The following is a 21,534-nucleotide window of genomic DNA, read 5'->3' as shown; positions in this document are numbered from 1 at the left end:
CTTCAACTGTCTTCCTGAGGGTTTTAGATTCCTTACTATTTCAATAATTCTCTGAAGGCACATTGAATGACCATTAAGCCTCTCAAAGGTAGTATCTACTACTTTACATAATAGCCTGACTATTATTTCACCAATAGGGAGCAGTAGTCTCACCTATTATAATACACATTGTACTTTTAATACAGCTTAAGATCACACTACCTTTTTTGGATGTTGCATAATGTTGTCAAGGCTGCTGTTAGCTCCAATCCTAAAATCTTCTCTTGTATATCCCCTTACGCTGTAGTTATTGTAGTAGTTCTCAACCAGAGACATTTTTGTACCCCCTTCCCCCCACCAGGGACATTTGGCAATGTCTGGAGACATTTTTGGTTGTCAAATTAATATGGCAGAGGGAGTGACACTGGCATCCAGTGGGTAGAGGCCAAGGATGCTTCTGAACATCCTAAATCCACTAGACTGCCCCCACAACAAAGAATTATCTGGCCCCAAATGTCAGTGGTACTGAAGTTGAAAAAACCCTGAGTTTATGTGTTAGTTTCAAACATGGACACTTACCTTTATAGATTAAAATTCACTTTAGGTTTGGTCATTTTTCATATGTCAAGATTCTGCCTCTGTTCTCAGAACAGAGCCTGGCATATAGTAAGTATTACATAACTGCTAGCTGTATTATTACTATCATAACCATAGTAAAAATGCAGAACAGATATTGAGGGATAACATCAGAAGCATACGTAAAAATGATAACGGTTTTCAGTGAATTAGCAACAAATTAGGTTTAGAATAGAACTGTCAGCATAGTTGTGATGTTTTGATATTTTCAAGCATAGATGAACAGTAGCTAAAGACTTTATTAAATTCTCATGCAACTAAATATTAAGATACGTGACTATGTATGTGTGTGTGTCTGTATATTTTAGTATTTTTTAAAATAAAGGGCCAAATATTCTTATTTAACCAGACACATTCAATTGTATATGTTTAGGGAAATGTGCTTTCTAAATTCTGTAAAAATGTTTTATAATTCAAGTTCAAGAGAAAATTTGGAGGTATGTACACTTTTGGGTCAATTATGTCAACTTTCCACTGCAAAAGAAGTTCAGTGATCCACCCACTCAAAAATCTTGCTTTTACTTAGCCAAAACAGTAGCTGACGAATTAGTACAGTGGTTTTAAGATTGTCCTCGCAGCCCTTGGGGTCCATGAAAATAATTGGATGCTTGTGGAACATCTCTCTGTGGTTCTTTCTATGCCATCACAGGTAAAGAGGTGAGACTGGCCAGAGATACCAGACCATGTGTTAATGTGCCCTTGGCTTGGTGGGCTTTTCCGTGGCTCACTGTTGCCTGGGTACTTTCAAAGCTTCACAAGCTGGAGGGTAGCATTCACAGCCATACCCAGCAGTTTCTATCTAGTTTTATACATTATCAGCAGTGTGTTCTTAATTGTTTCATGCTGATCTTAAGCCGAGGAAAATGGGACTCATTCGAAAATCTCCATAGAAACCTGGAGTACTGGGACTTTCTGTGACTGGCTACAGGAAGAGGGAGCAAGGTCTGTGAACATTGATGAATATGTGTCCAACACCCTTGGAAGGAACTGGGGCGTGGCAAGTGTAACAGGGGTTTACACTGAACACTGCTGTTTGTAGGTGTTCGATCACATTTGCCGAATGAATGAAAATATGTGTTTTGTTATTGCCTTCTGGTCCTGCCAAACAGTAGTGGGTCATATGTAAACACCATGAAGGCAGAGACAAAGACTTAATCATGTTTTATTTATCTCAGTATCACCAATATCTTGCATTACACATACATGGTGTTTAATAAATATTTCATAAATGACTGGCTTAATGAATAAATAAATAGTAGTGGAAATTTCCTAACAGGTGGTAGTCATCTGAGGAAAATATTTGGGGATATGTAATACTGTGCTGTGGCTCCAACCCTGTAAAGTGGTAGGAGAATGAACATTGAAGAATTCCTGACTGCCTTTGAGAAGTATGAAATCTATTTAGGAAGTTAGCATAGATACACTGGGACACCTGGACAACAAGATGCAACACGTTTCAAGGTTGGGGGCAACCAGCATGTATACTTTAAAAGCATTAAGAAAATAGTTCTTTAAAAGGTGAACTACCTTGTATTCACTTGGAACAAGATTGAAACACTGCATATTCCTGAGCTGTTATTAAGCAAATCCCAAAGTGTTTTCTTTTCAGAAATTATTTACTAAAATCTACAAGTGCATAGAGTTAAAATTATTGCAATGCAAGAAGTACATCAATGAATCAACTTATCAGTCAGTAAACTAAGAAATAAGAAAAGCAGAAAAAAGTGTGTTTTTTACCTTTCACTCTGTGCATTTCTGAAAATAAACAGCAAGACCAGTTGGCTTTGGGTAATTCTTCATTCTTCACAAATGCAGAGAGCTCTTGTTGAGTGGGAAAGCTGGTCAGATTGTATCCCTGCCGTTGGCATCTGTGATGGTGCTGGCCTTATGGTCCCTCTGAGAACATTGGGGACTCCTGTGCTGTCCTTGCAGTATCAACCATCAGAGGAGACATTCTGATGGACAATCTACCACATACGTATGTGTAACAGTTGAGTTATGTTGCTGTATTTGGAAGAAGTCTCAGTGGTTGAGTTTTCTGATGGTGTGGTGAGAGGTATGTGTAGTTGTGGAGGTTTCTGGACTTTTTACAAAAGAAATCCTTCTTTTAGGTTCACATGAGGTATGAACTGAGAGTCAAAGGAAGGTTAGGCTTAAGACATAATTTAACTAATGGTGAGATATGTGATTGGTATTCCATTCTGACTACTTAATTAGGTTGACACGAGGACAAAAATCTGTCAAGATATCTATGGCTTAAAATACCTTTTATTGGCTGGGCATGGTGGCTCACGCCTATATTCCCAGAAATTTGGGAGACCGAGGTGGGCAGATCACCTGAGGTCAGGAGTTCGAGGCCAGCCTGCTCAACACGGTGAAACCCTGTCTCTACTAAAAATACAAAACATTAGCTGGGTGTGGTGGCACATGCCTGTAATCCCAGCTACTCGGGAGGCTGAGGCAGGAGAATCGCTTGAACCCGGGAGGTGGAGGTTGCAGTGAGCCGGGATGGTGCCACTGCACTCTAGCCTGGGCGACAAGAGTGAAACTCCTTCTCAAAAAAAAAAAAAAAAAAAAATTATTACAATTTATAACGAACTTAATTATGGTCACAGTAAAAACTTATAAATTCTAGAAAAGTGTAAGGAAGAAAATAAAAGTCTCAAATTCTAACTCTAAGGGAACACTACTTCTTAGCCTATTTCCTTTCCAGAACATTTCATGAACATCCGGACATGGTAGATGTGACACACTTTTAAACATTTGGTTCTGATTTATGTATGTTGCTTTTATTGTACCCTGATTCTTTCACTTCACTTTATATCCTGATATTTTTATAAATTATCTTTTTTCAAAAACATGATTTTTATTAATACATTATTACATTCTTTGGTTGTATATTTTAAATCTATTCTCTAATCATTAAATATTTCACAAGCTTCATATATATATACATAGTGACTAATATCATGGTTAATAAACATTGGTCCTTCTGCTTTTCCTCCGATGGCTAAATTGCTTTCCAGATAAGTTACTTTTAAAGTAGTAGTCTGGAGAAGCAGTAATATCAGAGTACTTTAATCACCACTGAATATGATGTTTTCTGAAACTTTGATTTATTGGCAGACCCAAAGAATCATCTTATTCTCATAATTTGCACTTTTAAGATTACTTTGAGGCTGTGCTTTGTCTTTGCTTATTATTCAGTTGATTTTCCTCTTCTGTGAGTTATTTGTCCTTTTCCTTGGTCTACTTATGTACTATGATAGCAATGTTTTTCCTGTGGATGAAATTGAGTTCTTTATACACTAACTCTTTGTCATATTTTTGGCAAATATTTCCTCCAACTTTTTTCTTAGAATTTTGTTTATTGAGTTTTTGATACGCATGTTTAAAATGAGTAGGCAATCAAATCTATTATTCTTTTTCCTTTTGAAAATTCTCCCTATTTTTATGCCTGGAGAGTCTTTTACCATCTAAAAGTAAGATAAATGATAACCTACATTTTCTTTTAGGGGTTTAGAATTTTATTTTTTATATTTACTTTTTTCCCATTTATATGGCACAAGACAAGGTTCTAAACTGATTTTAAAATTAGTTTTTTCAGTCAGTAACTAAATAATTATATTCTTTCTCCTTTGATTTTTTGTTCTTTAAATTATTAATAATGTTAGATTCTAATTACAGTCCAGTACTGGGCTTTGTGTTTCATTTTCTAATTTGTATGCTTTTTCTAATTTCAGTACAATACTGTCTCACGAATGACGATTTATATTTGTTTTTTCCTGAAATAGTCCTCTCTTTGTCTTTTTGAAGGTTTTCTTACAAATACTCAGCTCTTCTTTCTTCAGAAAAATTTTCCATAGCTTTAAAAATAGCAAAATGGAATTTTGATCAGAATTATGTGAAACTTAAAAATTACTTTAAGAAGCATTCACATTTTCTTTTCTTTTCTTTTTTTTTTAATGGTATAAGCCAGGATCCAAGCAAGATTTTTTTTTTTTTTAATTATACTTTAAGTTCTAGGGTACATGTGCACAACGTGCAGGTTTGTTACATATGAGCCATGTTGGTGTGCTGCACCCATTAACTCGTCATTTACATTAGGTATATCTCCTGATGCTATCCCTCCCCCCTCCCCGCTCCCCACGATAGGCCCCGGTGTGTGATGTTCCCCTTCCTGTGTCCAAGTGATCTCATTGTTCAATTCCCACCTATGAGTGAGAACAAGAAGCATTCACATTTTCTCAATATTTATTCTTTCTATCCAGGTATGGCTCTTCACTTCCAGTCTTACTTATATATCTTTTGGCAAAATTTTGTAATTTCTTTTGTATAGATGCTAAACCTTGAAAATAGTGGATTTCCTAATTTTTTTTGTGTTCTTCATTAGTATTGTGAATAAAATAGCTATTCTACTATGTCTGCCGATTTGTATGCTAGTTTCCAGTAAAATTATTGATGTTGAGAATTTGGGGGTAAATCCAGCCATAATATATCTTTAAAGTAAGTATTTCAAAACCAAACTACCACCAGAAATGATATAGTTTGTTTCTTTTTGAAGAAAATAGAGTTAATTAGATTTATTGTTTTTAGCTGCTAGTGATTTGGCTGACCGATTTTGAATTTCTATCATATGCCAAGTTTTATGTTAGTTACTTAAAGGCATCCCTGGTAGCTACATAACACTCCTGAATAATAACATTTTAAGTGAAGAACACTTAGCCACCCAGTATCTGCACTATGCAGTATCTGCACTATGATAAAAGTTTTGGTAGGAAAGAATCAAGCGCACGAGATGGTAGAATCTTAGTGTACAAAGCATTTTCCAATGACATAATATAGCATAAAAACACCTCTGGCAATATAGTGTGTGTTGCCCTATATAGACTCAGAAATTGCCTTACTGTGTTATGGACTATGAAATTCAGGGAGGCGCAACAAGCCATTCTAATTTTCCCCAGGACCAGCAGCTGACTGATGCATAATGGTCTTCTGTGTGTGCTAGGGATGTTGGCCTTGATCCTAAGGGTACCCAGGGAGGTTTGGTGGGAAGTCCTTGGGGCAAAGTTAGGGCTTTACATTTACGTAAACCTACCTTTTATTACTGGCTTACTTACTAGCTTGATGAACTTGGTTTAACCCAGTGTGTTTAGGTGGGCTAACTGAACCTAACCTAAGCTGCAAACTGAAGTTACCTTGAGAGAGTTAAAAAAAATACTGCTGTCTGAGTTCTACTCCCAGAGTTTCTGATTTAGTTCTGAGTTGAGACACAGACATTGGTATTTTTAAAAGCTCTCCATAGGGATTCTCTGGCAACTCTGAACCTATTTTCTCAACCAAATAAGGATAACACTGCATAATGGTACTGGTGGGAATTCGATGAGAAATTGAAAGTCACCTACTACTGCTTCCAAAAGATTAATAAACTATATATTATTACAATAAAAAGTAATGATGGCTTAGAATATGGCCCAAAGAATATATTAAGGTAGGAGATATCTTCAAAGTATGTAAGACCCTACTCACTACATCTAAACACAAATGAGACGCTATTACTTTTGAAGGACAGGAAGTGTCAAATAGGAATCCGGAATGTACACAGTTACTCCTGCTTTCTGAAATTCTACTCTATGCCTCATTTTCCTGATTATCTTAAAGTGCAGTTGCATCTCAGTGTCTCAAAATTTCATGTGTTATTTATTTTATTACTAAAAGAAGGCAAGGAGAGAATATATTTTGTTTTCAAAACATTTTATAATTGTTGAAAAAGTACTAAGTTCATTTGGGCAATTTATTTAATTGCAGTTTCAGCTGATTATGGCTGAAATAAAAGCTCAGACTCCTTAAATTCTAAGAAACTGTCCCAAGTTGACCCTGAGATTTTTGACTAACAGATGTAGCAAGTCTCCTTCTAAAACTCATCAACTTCACTCAGTATTAGGAGAAGGCAGCCTACTTAAACATTCTATAGAGGCATGAAGTCAGTGGCTACTTGCCACAGTCCGAGTGACCCCCCAATATTTTGATCTGCCTGCCATTATGCTTATTTAAAAAAATCATGGTGCAATAATTCAAGTGCAATGACTTTCTACATATATATGTATGATAAAAGACATGCTGCAGCCATGTTTTCCCATATGGTGCTGGCAATTTGGATTTTAGTAGCAGTTTTTATAACTTGCAGCTTACCACTAAAATGTCAGAACCCGTGAGAATAAAACACCCTCTATTTTAGGTTTTAGATTCATTTGCTCTGATCTCTCAACCAGAAAAACTGACTTTAAAGCCTTTTTTATACTGAATGAATTTAAGACAGTTTACTACTACCTTTCCAGTCTATTAAGGCTAAGAGTGTTCCAGTATCTCTTTTCTTTGTTCACTTACTGACATTCGCTGAACATGTGCCATGAGGGCCAACCTGTCACCACAGTTAACAAAGTGACCTTTACAGCAGTGGAAACCACTGTGAAAGAGAAACCACATTAAAAAAAAATCATATTTCTGGAAGCCCATGTGCTTAAGCTAAGCAAAGTCTCTCTTAATTTTTTAAACCAGTTTAAGAAGTTTCAGTGAAAACAGTGTAGATTAACTTGTTTTGAGAAAATTAATAAATTTATCTTGGTGCTGGCTTTTAAATTAGAGCCACATTTTATAATCATTGGGTGTTTGTGAAATGCCTTAAAAACTTACTGGAGAAACTTAAGTGTTTTCACATGGCAATACTTAGTTATTTCCAAGATAACAACATCTTTCTTTTACATACTCCTGGTCTCGCATGGAGTTTGGTCTCTTACTGTTATTTATGTCTCATTTTGACAGACAACTCATTATTCCAGGTAGGTTGTTATAGAGGTGTCTTCATCTCAGAATTGATCAGGTTTGACTATTACTAGTCTGAGTAAAGAGGACTGCTTGCCTAAATATTAACTTTCTATAGCAATTTGTTATAATTAATTCAGTAGAAGGGGGGTTGTAGTTCTCAAATGATCATTACAGCTTCACATTTACTTACAAGAGTAAGTAAGGACATTTAGAAGAATCCAGGGACCAAACAGTAAGGTTCTTGGAAATCTTCATTGGTTTGGTTGGGATCACAGGCGCCACTTCAGATATCGTAGACTTGGAACTAGACTTAAGCTGGTAAGAGGACACTTGATCGCGGCTTGTCTGAATCTGGGAAATTCGGTTTTGCTATGATGATCCTGACAGATCTCTTCTCTTAAGTGTGATCAGAATGGGCAGTTTGAGTTGACTGGTTATAGGTGGGCCTGTGAGACTCAGCGATATCTGAAGGAATCCTTCGTTTTTACTGCAGGCCTCCTGTCCTTAATTGTGGGTAATTTGCTCAAACTAGAATCATCTGTGGTAATTTAGATTTCATGGTGTGAATCTCATGATTAAGTCAGAGCTGGGCTAGGAAATAAGACAATCTTTGAGGTGCCAGGATATGTCAAATTTTAATGAAAAGACAGCTACTAATGGATTAAAGGTTAATAATTTTCCAAGGAAATAAGATCTTTTATCTATTTTATTCATGGCATGCATGTGATAAATTCCCAACAATCCGCAATCTATTTTTTAGAGTTCAGAAAAACACAAGTGTATTAGTCCGTTCTCTCATTGCTATAAATAACTACCTGAGACTGGGTAATTTACGAAGAAAAGAGGTTTAATTGACTCACAGTTCCACAGGCTGTACTGGAAGCATGACTGTGAGGCCTCAGGAATTTATAATCATGGCGGAAGGTGAAGAACCAAGCACGACTTAACCATGGCGGAGCAGGAGAGAGAGAGAAAGGGGAAGTGCCACACACTTTTAAACAACCATATCTTGTGAGAACTCATCCTTACAAGAACTGCAAGGGGGAAATCCGCCCCCATGATCCAATTACCTCTCACAGGGTCCCTCCCGCAACACTAGGTATTACAGTTCGACATGAGATTTGGGTGGGAACACACAAACACATAATATCAGCAAGTTATTGTGATTTATTCACAGTCTCAATCACATAACTGTGATCCAGTGAACTAAGGGTCCTGTTGATTTCCACTTCATGTAAGTGGTACGGGTTCTGACACTTGTGTCTGCATGTCTTTCTGATGACATGAAGGTCTCTGTTTCCCTTTCTCTTCCTGATAATTACTGATCAATTCAAGAATCTTAGAATACGCACTATATTCAAATTATGGAGTCAGGTTTTTTTTAATTATGGAATTGATTCTTCAGAGATATTTCTGTGCCAATCTCTTTAGAAGTCTTTTCTGACTCACGCTGCCTGGCAAAAGGTAGAAGAGAGAAAAAAGCCACGCTCTGTTTTTCTTCCAGTGTGAATCACCATCAATGTGTTCTTCCAATCAGAAGTAAGTAATTTCCACTTCTCTCCTTTTAATTTCCACATTATTTGTTCAAAGAAATCTCATTCCTGCCCACATAAAATTGTCTTATCAATAAGTTTCTAACCGTGGTGTTTCATACAGTAGTTGCTACCAAGGTGGGGCTATTGAGCAATTGAAAAATGACTAGTACGAATTAAAATGTTCTAGAAATGTAAAAATATGCTTCTAAGACTTAGTATGAACAAGAACATGTAAAACTTCTCAATAACTTTATAATGACTACATACTAAAATAATAAATATATATAGAGTTAAATAAAATGTATTATTAAAATTAAATTCATTTGTTTTTCATTTTTAATGGGGAAACTAGAAAATCTAAAATTGCATATGTGACTCGCATTTGTATCACAATTACATTGTTATATATATAATTATATTCTTATTTTTTTCCCCTAAGATGGAGTCTTACTCTGTCACCAGGCTGGAGTGCAGTGGCATGATCTCTGCTCACTGCAACCTACACTTCCCAGATTCAAACGATTCTCCTGCCTCAGCCTCCCGACTAGCTGGGACTGCAGGCACATGCCACCATGCCCAGCTAATTTTTGTATTTTTAGTAGAGACGGGGTTTCACCATGTTGGCCAGGATGGTCTTGATCTCTTGACCTTGTGATCAAGACCATTCTGACCTCCCAAAGTGCTGGAATTACAGGTGTGAGCCACCGCACCCAGCCTGTTACATATATAATTATATTTCTATTGAACAGTGCTGTTCTTCATAAGTTTTAATTGAAATTTTTTCTCTTAATGATCCGGAAAACTGTAGATACTCCAAAGGTATTTGTTAGCTAAACCAAACTGGCCTAGAATTTTAAAAATTACGTTAATTATAATAAACATTAAAAAACAAATTTGACAAAATTGAAATTTTAAAGCCAGGGATGCAAAACAAGTTTTTAATAGTATAATTAGAGATGAAAATATCTTATTAATTAATTCATATAACTAATAGTTATTGAGTGCCTACTATGCGCCAGGCATTAGGCACGTTGAGTATATACAGTCGTAAACAAGATCCAGTTTCTGAATTCAGTGAGTTTGCTTTTGACCAGTGTTATAAATACTTCTAAAGGTGTAACTATGAGGTAAAGGAGGAGATAATAGTAAAATTATGAAGCCCAGAGTGGTAGTGGGAGATGATTTTGAGTAGGCAGTCAGCAAAATTACACCATTTTATAAGACAGATTTTCTCATTTCTGTTTGTTTTAAATTAATCCAATATTTTACATAAAAACATATGGGGTTAGAATATTCTCACTCAGCAATCCTTAGAAGTTTACAAATGATTAAGTAAGTAAGGTTTATTTACCCTCTGAAAAATTCCGTAGTTTGAAGCATGGCAGATTGGCTCACAAGAATAAAAGCAGCTGGATAAACATTCCTTCTGAAGTTCTTATTTTTTTTTGGTTCAATTAATAATTAAAACACTACCAAATAGAAAACTTATATGGCACTTTTTCTTGACAGGCTGTTTGAGAATGTCATTCACTGTTAATGGCAGGATGATGTGTTGGAAAAATTGTGGGTTTTTGAATGAGACAGTGGTTTGAGTTTTCTGGGACTTTCTTAGTTTCCTTGTTTGTAAAACTAGAAAAATATACACACATTTATGAGGATAAAATTTTATATGTCTCTCTCTCTATATATTACACTTAACACGGTGTTGGGATATAGTAAGATATAGTAAGTAGTAAATCATTAACTTTATTGTAACTTGGAAAATGGAATTATTTGAAATAAGATGTTAAATACATGAAATAAGAATCTAGTACATAAAACAGTAAAAGATAACTTTGATCATGAAAAGGAATAAAGAAGTAGAAAAAGGAATGTACAGATGATTCTTGAGCTGAGGACCTAGGAGTGAGGAGAGGAGATGGTTATTTTAATTAGGTTTTCCTAAATGAGTTGTATTTTTATTTTTTAGATAATTATTTTTTAAGCTTTGATAGGTTTAATATCATTTCCACCATGTGGACCTGGAGTTTTCTTTGTAGGATGTTTTGAGTAATGAGTCTAATTGCTATAATAGATATAGAACTAGTCAAAATTTCTATTTATTCTAATGTCAGTTTTAAAAATTTATGGTTTACAATATATTTATCCTTATTTCTAAGTTGCCAAATGTGTTGATAAAGTTATTCATAATACTTTTTATTCTTATCTTAATGTTTGTAGTAATGTCTCTCTTTTCATTCCTGATAGTTGGTAATTCATGTTCTCTCTCTCTTGCTTCTCTCTTTCTCCCTCTCTCTCTCATCAGATTGAAAAATTGTGTCATTTTCAAAGATCCGTATTTTGGCTTTGTTGGTATTTCTTCATTGTTCATATTTTCTCTATTATTGATTTCTACTCTTTGTTATTTCCTTCTATTTTCTTTGTATTTCATTTTCTCTTCTTTTTCTAATTTTCTGAGTATGAAACTTTGATTATTGATTTTAAACATTTCTTTTTATTTAAGATAAGCCTGGGCCGGGCACGGGGGCTCACACCTGTAATCCCAGCACTTTGGGAGGCTGAGGCTAGTGGACCACGAGGTCAGGATATCGAGACCATCCTGGTTAACATGGTGAAACCCCGTCTCTATTAAAAATACAAAAAAAAAAAAAAAAAATTAGCCGGGCGTGGTGGCATGTGCCTGTAGTCCCAGCTACTCGGGAGACTGAGGCAAGAGAATGGTGAACCTGGAAAGTGGAGCTTGCAGCGAGCTGAGATCCTGCCACTGCACTCTAGGCTGGGCAACAGAACAAGGCTCCGTCTCAAAAAAAAAAAAAAAAGATAAGCCTTCATGCATTTCCCTCTGATCACTGTTTTGGCTGGATTCCATTAATGGTAATATATTGTGTTTTTATTTTTATTTAGTTTAAAATGTTTTCTAATTTTCCATTGTTAGCTCCTCATTGAAATGTGGATTGTTTAGAAGAGTGTTGTTTTATGTCTAATATTGGAATTTTTTCATTTTCTTTTTGTTATTTATTTCTAACTTAATTTCATTGTAGTGATAAATACTCTCTATTATTTCTAATTTCATTGTAGTGATAAATACTCTCTATTATTTCAGTTTTTAAATATTAAATGATAATAGCTTTATGGAATAATATATAGTATATTGTAGTGACTGTTCCATATCCAGTTTGAAAATATTCGTTTCTTCAGTTGTTAGATGAAGTGTACTACAAGTATTGATTAGTTTAAATGGTGATGTATAACATTCTATGTTCTTACTGATTAATTTCTCTATATTTTTCTATCAGTTGCTGAGAGTTAAATTAAAATGTCTATAATTGCAGATTTTTAAATTTCTTCGCATTGTCAATTCTTGCCTCATATATTTTGAAGTTATTTTACTAGGTAAATATTTTACTAGGTATGATTGTTTTGTCCTCCTGATGAATTAACTTTTTTATTATGAAATATCTCACTTTATCTCTGATAATACTCTTTTCTTAAAATTGACTTTTTCTCATATTAATATAGCTACACTAGCTTTCTTATGATTAGTTTTGGCAGATTATTTTATTTCCCTTTCTCCTTTAAGTTTTAATCTTTCTCAGTCCTTATATATAAAATGTGTTTCTAATAATATCATACATTGGGACTTTTTTAAAAATCCGATCCTTAAAAAGATGAATAATCCATTTACATTTACTATAATTATTGCTATGCTTACATTTAAGTCTATAATCTTGTTATTTGTTTTTTATTTTTCCCATTTGTTCTTTAGATCAGCTGGTGACAAAGTTGCACAGCTTTTATTTGTCTGTGATGTCCCCTTTCTACTTTTCTGTGAAAGATATTTTTATTGGCTATATAATTCTGGGTTGACAAATTTTTTTTTTAGCATGTTAAAAATGTTTTCCATGTCTTTTGGTTTTTATTATTTTCATAAGAATCCAGCCATTATTGGGCGAATCACGAGGTCAGGAGTTCGAGACCAGCCTGGCCAACATAGTGAAACCCCATCTCTACTACAGTACAAAAATTAGCTGGGTGTGGTGGTGTACACCTGTAGTCCCAGCTACTCGAGAGGCTGAGGCAGGACAATCACTTTAACCTGGGACATAAAGTTTGCAGTAAGCCGAGACCATGCTATTGCACTCCAGGCTGGGTGACAGAGTGAGACTCTGTCTCAAAAAAAAAAAAGAATCCAGCCATTGTTATTAATGTTGTTTTCTTAAATGTTATTTTTGCTTTTTTTCTGCATGCTTTTAAAACTTTCTCTTCATCTTTGATTCTTAGCAGTTTGAATTTGACATGATTACATGTTTCTTTTTAAATTTTTGAATTCATTCTATTAGATTTTGCTGAAATTTTTGGATCTGTGAGTTGATAACCTTTCTCAGATTGAGGAATTCTTGGTCTTTATCTTGTCAAACATTGTTACATTCTTTCTCATTTTTCTTTTTTCAGATTCCACTTACAGATATTTGTAGACAGTGTTTTACAGTTGTCCAATACATTTTTCTCATTTAAAAAATGATTCTTCTTGTTTCTGTTCTTTGTAGCTCAGTTTGGATAATTTTTATTGACTTCCCTTCAGTTTCACAAATCCTTTCCTCATGATATCTAGTCTGGTGTTAAACTTGGACTTCAGTTATTCATTGGATTTATTTAATATATTGTACTCTTGTATTCTAAATATCTTTTTTTAGAGTTTCTATTTTTCAGCTAAAATTCTCCATTAAACAAATTATTTTGTCTATTTTTTTTTCTTCTCAACTACTTTCATAGTCATCGTAATTATTTCAAAGCCTCTGTGTGCTCATTTGAACACGTAGGTGGTCCATAAATATGCTTTTATTGATGACTTTTCATTGGTTATGTGTCTTTTTTTTTGCTTCTTTTTTAATTTTTAAAAATAGACATATAATTGTACCTATTTATGGGGTACACAGTGATATTTTGATATATACAATATGTAATGATCAAACCAAGGTAATTAGCATATTCATCACCTCAAACATTTATCATTTTCTTTATGTATACATACATTTCTATGGATAAAACATGGCATTACATATCTATGTACAACATGGCAGGGACGGTTGAATAAACTATACAATAGTGTTCAGTGACCTTCAGTGTTTTTCCCCTTTTCACAAGGACTTTAGATTAAGGGTGATAGCATGAGGAAATGGAGCAAGAAACACAAAAATTATATGCAATTACAAGTGATAGTCAAGGAGTTTGGGGGCCAGGGAGTCCAGGGATCCTGCTGTCTCCATCCCTTTCTCATCAACTTTTTCTTATACAGTTTGCATGACAGCTGAAAATTGAATGGCCAGTTGGGAGATAATATACCCCTTACTCCACCCTCCCCGACATGCACATCAGCAAGTTCATCAGTCATTCTCATCAGGCCAAACGTTTGGCATATTAGAATTGATGAGGTGAAAAGGCAAGAGAATTATAGAATGTTGCTTTCTTGAATAGCTACTTCTCACCTTGGCCCTCTTTGTCATAACAAGTTGCATTCAATTCAATAAGATTCAGGCCATGCTGGTGATAACTAGATTGAAGATGCTGATCACCTGCAACATTTATCATTTCTATATGTTGGAAACATTGAAAATCATCTTTTCTAGCTATTTGAAAATATATAATATATATTAACTGTAGTCAGTCTACGGTGCTATAGAACACTAGAACTTATTCCTTTTATCTAGCTGTTATTTTGTATCTTTTCAACTCATCCCCCTCTCTCCTTCCCAGCCTCTAGTAACTACTATCCTACTCTCTACTTCTATGGGATCAACTTTTTAGCTTTATCACATTTTTTATTGTGTACCAGATATTATATACAAAACATATTAGAAAGTGAAACAGACAAAAATTTTACCTGAGGGAAAAAAATGCTCTTTCGTCCGTCAGGAAGCTAGGGGAATGAGGAATTGAGCTGTTGCAGAGCTGAGTTATCACTTTTGTTACTTCCAGTTTACCTCTACTCTTAAATATCTGGAGGGTGGAATTGGTTCCTCTCTCCAGCAAGGTTTTTGGTCTCAGCACCCAAGACTATTCATCTCTTTCTGTTTTTTAGTTCTATCCTGTTTAGTCAGAAAAAAATTCCATGGAAGAGTGATTTATAGATGAAAGTGAGCATGAAGTTTGTGAGCTCCTTTGTATTTCAATATACCTTGCAAGCACATGCAAGCACTAAGAGTTGTAGTGTCTCCTTGTCAGAGCAAAAGTCTGAACTTTTACCAGGCTCACACCTCTTCTTGACTGTCTCCTAGACTATGTTAACACCCCTAGCAATGGGTTCTGCTTACCTAGGAAAGACTCACTTCTCTCTGGAATTTAGTAAAAATTATTTCTTAGTTCATCTCATGATTCCTCATTGTTAAGGTGGGAATGATGACTTTTTGCAAAGTTCTACATCATAACTAGAGAAAGAATAAATGTTTAGTTATGTCCCAGAGAAATGACAAGGTTTTTGACATCCAAAGATCTTTGGTCACTTTACCATACAAATCATATGCAATTTTACTTAAGGATGCACCATTTAGCTTGGGAAAATTTTTAAAAAATGTCGTCTTTGTAGGTATGACATTATTTCCTAGTATTAGCAACTTTTCTACAGAAAAGGTTTTTTATTTTATAAAACAGTGGTAGAATTAGATCAGATGACTGAAATATTATTTATCACTAGTATTTCAGGACTAGTCTTCTTTTATAAACTTGGGGATACTCTATATGGCCAGGAGACTGTATACTAGATGATTACATAGATGTCCACACATGGTCTAAGATGTGAATGGCAGCCCTTGAGTTGTGCAATGTACTGCTTCTATATAAACCATAGAACAGTTATAAAACTCCAATGATATATCATACATGAAGTGCCAGCCATAAGTACAAACTAAATTAATGCTTGTCACTTTCCTTTTAATTAACACAATTTTTATAATAGTCATCTCATATTCCAGTAAGATTCTATTTTAAAATTTATTGGAAATCACTGAATTGCTTTTATATTCACAACTAATTTTTTTTCTTAATTTTTAGTTTTGGTTTGAACAATTCAGTATCACACTTCATGAAGAGGCTGAAACTGTTGCATTTGTAGGATCATCTGTGCAGGGGGATCATTGGATGTACACCCTCCAAAGAATGGAGACACTAGATAAAGTTTGACCCATAGTTTATTCCTGAATACTAGCATATCTGTTGTTTGAAAATATGTCCAGGACACAAATGAATTTGGAATTTTATTATTTATTAGAATATAATTAGAGATACTTTTAAAAATGAACCTCAAGAAGATGTTCTATTCTGTTTTAAATTTTTCTTCTCACTATGGACAGCAATGCTATAAAAACAGACAAGGGAACTAGTATTTCTTATCTACTATCAACCAGCCATACTATACACAATAGCTTACTTGAACTTCACTTAATCTGATGAAATTGAGTCTCCCTAGAATGCTTTTTCCATGTTAAATGTTTGAAAAGGCAATAAAGTTTTAGAAAGATCAATAATGTGTTCTGAAACCACACAGCACACTATCAGGAGAATTTGAACTCCAATTTCAAAGCCCAGTGTCTCAACCTTAGTTCGTATAAATGAAAAAAAAATCCAGAATATTGGATTTGATGTGTCATTATTATTTTCTGAATTATAAAGCTCATAGCTTCAAGTAGATATTCTAGAAGATAACTTTTTTTCTGTGAATTAATTTCTCATCAGATTAGAACTGATATGTGCTTTGTGACATTAAGCATCAGGTAAAATCTAGTTTGAGTGAATGAATGAATGATTATTGCTTGCACTTTCAGTCATTTACACATAGATCATTTCCATATTTTCAGATAATTAGATTACATTATTAAGGGTTTTCAAAGCCCAATTCAGAATTATAGCACCTTTTCTCAAAGCTTTCCTTGTTTAGAGGAAAAAATATATAAATTCAAGTATAAATTTTGAAGAAAAACTTCTTAAGAGGAATGGTACATATTAGAATGTCTTGTTACAACAGATACTTAACTTGATTGAGTGACCCAGTCTTATCAATGCACTCCTCAGCTGGTAAACCATTTGACTATAGGAAATGTGCTTCTGCCATCCTATCTTTAGAACCCAAAATTATGCTAAATGTTTGAAAAGAATTTCATTAAAAATTCTAAAACTTTGTCAATACATGTTCATTGACTCCTTAAATTTAAGGGAATGGACATCATGATGTTATAAAATCAAAGGATAAGTTTTAAAATATGAATGATATGAACAGTTAACATTTCTTGGGCACATGTTTTGTGCTAAGCTTTGGGCTCAGTTCTCTGCATACATATTCTGTGAAAACAATCACTCTAGAGGCAGAAGTCTACTCATTTGATGGACAGGAAAATAAGACTTGCTCCAGTCTACCTGGGTAGTAAGTGACATATCTGCAACTCAAAGCTGTGCCTTTCTGATTGCAAAACCCACACATTTAACTTGTAATACTTAACTGCATGGTTCTCAGTCTTGCCTTGGTGCTCACTGACTGTCTATTTTGGAGCAAATTATTTAAACTTTGTGAATATCAGTTATCTCATTTGTAAAGTGGCAATAATAACAAGGTCTATCCACATTCTGCAATGGTAGTGAGAGCCAAATTTAAAAGTCCATCTGTAGTAGAGTTTTTCAATTGGATCAGTTAGGTGATTTTGTGGAGATGGGGAACGCTCTTCCTTAGAGGTCCCCTATAGCCTAAACAGATTATTCTCCTCCTATACTGTATTTAGAGAACTTAAACTGCTCATAAAGTCCAGTGGTATTAAAAAAAAAATACTGTCACGAGATCTAGGGGTTCTGTGAACAATACTTTGAGCTTTGTCCATTACTGCAATTCAAATATATGCAAGTTTGTTGAATAGACTAGAAGATACTCTAGAAGGAAAAAACAAGACCCTAAGAGAAAATCACCAGAATGAAGAAGTGATGTAGTTGGGCGGGCCAGATTTTAGGCCTAAGCAGTCAGGTATGGGAAGACATCCATGCTCAGTCATAACACCTATATCCCTCTCTCTTTCCCATCCAATTATTCCCCCAGAATCCATGTATGGTCTGGGAGAAAAATGGCTATTCTATAAAGAAGAGGACAAAGTCACTCCTGGTCTAAAGAATTCTGCTGAGAGCATTCTCTAGGAAACAGCTTGTCACAAAATGGAAATCTCTTCTTGGCCAGTGAGGAGAGGAGCAGCAGAGCTTGGTGATGTGAACCTCCTAAAGTAGAATGGATGCAGGCCTACATGTGGTGCAGAACAACACGGTCTACCCCGCAGAAAGATTTCGAAACTTTAGACAGTGAATCTGGTAACACATGAGACAATGTCTCTCCTCTTCCTATCTTGCCAAGAGACTCTACTAGAGGAAGAGTCCTCCCCTAGAAATACAATCTGATGTGGCTCAGGAACCCTGGAAGATTCTTAGACTAATAGGCTGATCAAAGAGAAAGATTTCAAGAAAAATGTTGACTTGTGAGTGAGGGATTTTGAAATGCTAAAATTTAGAGAGCATAATTATAACTGTAATCTATTTTCACGAAGTTATAGAAAGAGTTTGTACCACACCAGTTTTATATATGAGGGCATTTTGTAAACAATAATGTACTATAAAAAGGCTAAACTTAGAAAACATTCTTTCAACAAATAACGTTTTCTCTATTTGTGAGGAACAATGCTAGACACAGAGGCACAGTCTGGTATAGGAGAGATATGTCTACAGATGTCAGCAAGTATTGAGATGGGTGCTGAAATAGCAATACATATCAGTACACTGGGGCAAGAGGGGAGGGCAGAAGTCAGGGTAATCCTCAGGATCTGAGGGGAAGCTTCTTGGAGGAGACAGATTCTAGATAAGCAGGAGTCAGCTAGGTGACCTAAACCAAGAGAATTTCAAAGAAAAGGGATAACATGTGCCAAGGTAAAGAGGGCTAAAAAAGCATGGCACCATCAGGGATAAGGGAGGAACTTGGTATGGCCAGTGCCTTTCAGTGAACCTGACACTGAGGAACACAGCCTGAGATAATGATAGAGGGAAAAACAGCAACTAGAATGCGGAAATTTTTGCATGCCCTACCAATATTTCTAACATAATCATGCAGGTGAGGAGATGTCCTGGAGGATTCCCACCAGGGTGTTCCATGATAAGACTGCATTTCTGAGATTGCTCGCAGGGGAGTGTGGAGGGTTCCTGAGCCCAGTCACACACCTAAAAGGCCAGCATGTCATGTTCTCTACACCCAGAGGAAGAGGAGCTGCTTTGGAGGAGCAACTGTGCACAGACACAGCAAAATGATAAATCACCACTTAGGAACACCTTGAAGTGTATTCTTATAAACCTGCAGTAAGTGGCAAAGTCATTCATAAACCAGTAAAACTGTAATTTATCTTGAAAAAAATAAGATACACAAGAAAAGTATAAAATGGAGGAATAAAAATAAATCTGAATTAATGGAGAAAGATACTTTGTTCCTGTATAGGAAGACACAATATTTAAATATTTCAGTACTCAGCAGAAAAATCTATAAATTCAATGCAGTCCAAATAAAAACTCAACAAGATTTTTAAAAGCAATACAGTAAGGAAACTTTAAAATTTATCTGAAGAAATAAAAATAAGCAAAATTGTCTCAGAAAATTTTGAAATATGAGATTTCAAAACTTGCATTACAGATGTAGTAAGTCAAATATTATGGTAGTCATATAAAAATAAAACAACAAACCAATGGAACAGCAGAGAGACACTAGCAATAAACCCTTCTATAAATAGAGCTTAGAATATGATACACTCCCTGTGGAGTAGATAGATTCTTTAATAAATAGTTTTGTGACAATTCGGTAAAAATAAAGTAATATATCTGCCACATAGAACTAAGTAAATAAATTCCAACTGAGCTAAAGACCTAACCAAAATGTGCCCCCATATATGTATGTTTGCATGTCTGTGTGCCTGTATAGAGAATTAGAAGAAAATATACAGGTCTATGCATCTTACCTTAAGCTAGAGAAAGTTTTCCTTCAACAGGAAACAGAGCCCTAAAGCAAAAGATTGGTACAGTTGTCTATGTCAAAATTAACAATCTTAAATTTCATGCAGCATCAACATAATTAAAAGTCTGTCACTGGACAGAGTGGAAGAAAATTGACCAACTGTAAGAAAACTGTTGTAATATTTAAAATACTCAAAGTATATGTATTTATTACATAATTATAACACATCAATAGGAAAAAGAACATTTCAAAAGAAAAATGAGCAATGGACGTAACTGGCTTTTCACAGAAAAGAAAATATTAATGTCCAATTAACACTTCAAGTTATAATAGTAGTCAAGAAAATGTAAATTAACATAATGCAATGCCATCTTTTACCTATTGGGCTAGCAAGAAAGTACCACATATCAAGTGTTTCTGACGGTTCAGAAAAACAGTTAATCTCATTCATTGATTATAGAATTGTAAATTATATGGCATTTTAGAGGGCAACCGACAATAACAAAGAATTTTTAAAAAAATATACACAACCTATACCTAACACTTTCACTTCTAGATATTTCTGAGAAACAATTGCACACATGCAGAGGGAAGTATATAAAAAGATATTCATGATACCATTGTTTGCAGTATTAATATGTTAGAAACAACCTATAGGAGCATTTTTAGAAGAATGGCTAAATCAGCTGTGATGTATTTATACAATGATATGTAAAGCAGAAGCTACAAAACACTGAAATGGCAAAATCTCTAATCAGATTGTCAGTAAAATCAAGGAAATTTAAGAGTGGTTGCTATGGAATACTATGAAAAATAGAAACACGAAAAATTCATCATATGTGTATTTGAAAACCCATAGAAAAGGGTATCGAGATGCTAACAAACAATAATAATATTAGTTTTCTTTGAGGTAGAAAATGTAAATGTAAATATAAATATAAACATGTTTAAAGTTTTCTTTAAGAAAAACTGTGCTTTGTTTGCATTGTTGAACGGCTATAAAAATACTGATTTATGATAAGGAAATGGAAGGCAGTCCCACTTGATAGTTGCATTGTTTTTCCTATGAGACGACATGAAATTTACAATCTGTTGACTGCAAATAAATATCATTAGTATAGTGATAACAGCTTAGAATGGCTTCTGTGGGACCCAACACTCCATCTGAGGTCAAAAACCTTAAGTTTGTAGGGCACCAAATCACAAGGTTTTCTAATTGTACCCAGCAGCTGTAAGCAGGAAGGGGTGACCTGGGAAAAATGATAGATGGATTAGTAGAAGATGTGGTGACTTGTAGAGCAGATGGAAGGGAGAGTTTTGAGGATGTAAGTAAGAGAATGGGAAGGATTTAAATTATGGGGTGAGGATAATGAATTTGAAGAAAAAGAATCAAGAACTTGAGGGGTTATTGGTGGGGGGTCTCCTCCAAATTGCCTGTTCAAATAAGTTGCCCATTTTCTTCTAGTGGTGGTTTGACTTTTCTTATTGATTTGTGGGGTACTGATCCTTGCTATATGTCTTGTGAATATTCCTGTAGTGTGAATT

This window comes from Macaca fascicularis, chromosome 8 (assembly GCF_037993035.2).
Source record: "Macaca fascicularis isolate 582-1 chromosome 8, T2T-MFA8v1.1".
Lineage (NCBI taxonomy): Eukaryota > Metazoa > Chordata > Mammalia > Primates > Cercopithecidae > Macaca > Macaca fascicularis.
The sequence above is the reverse complement of the archived record's forward strand: the minus strand, read 5'-3'. Positions refer to the sequence as shown.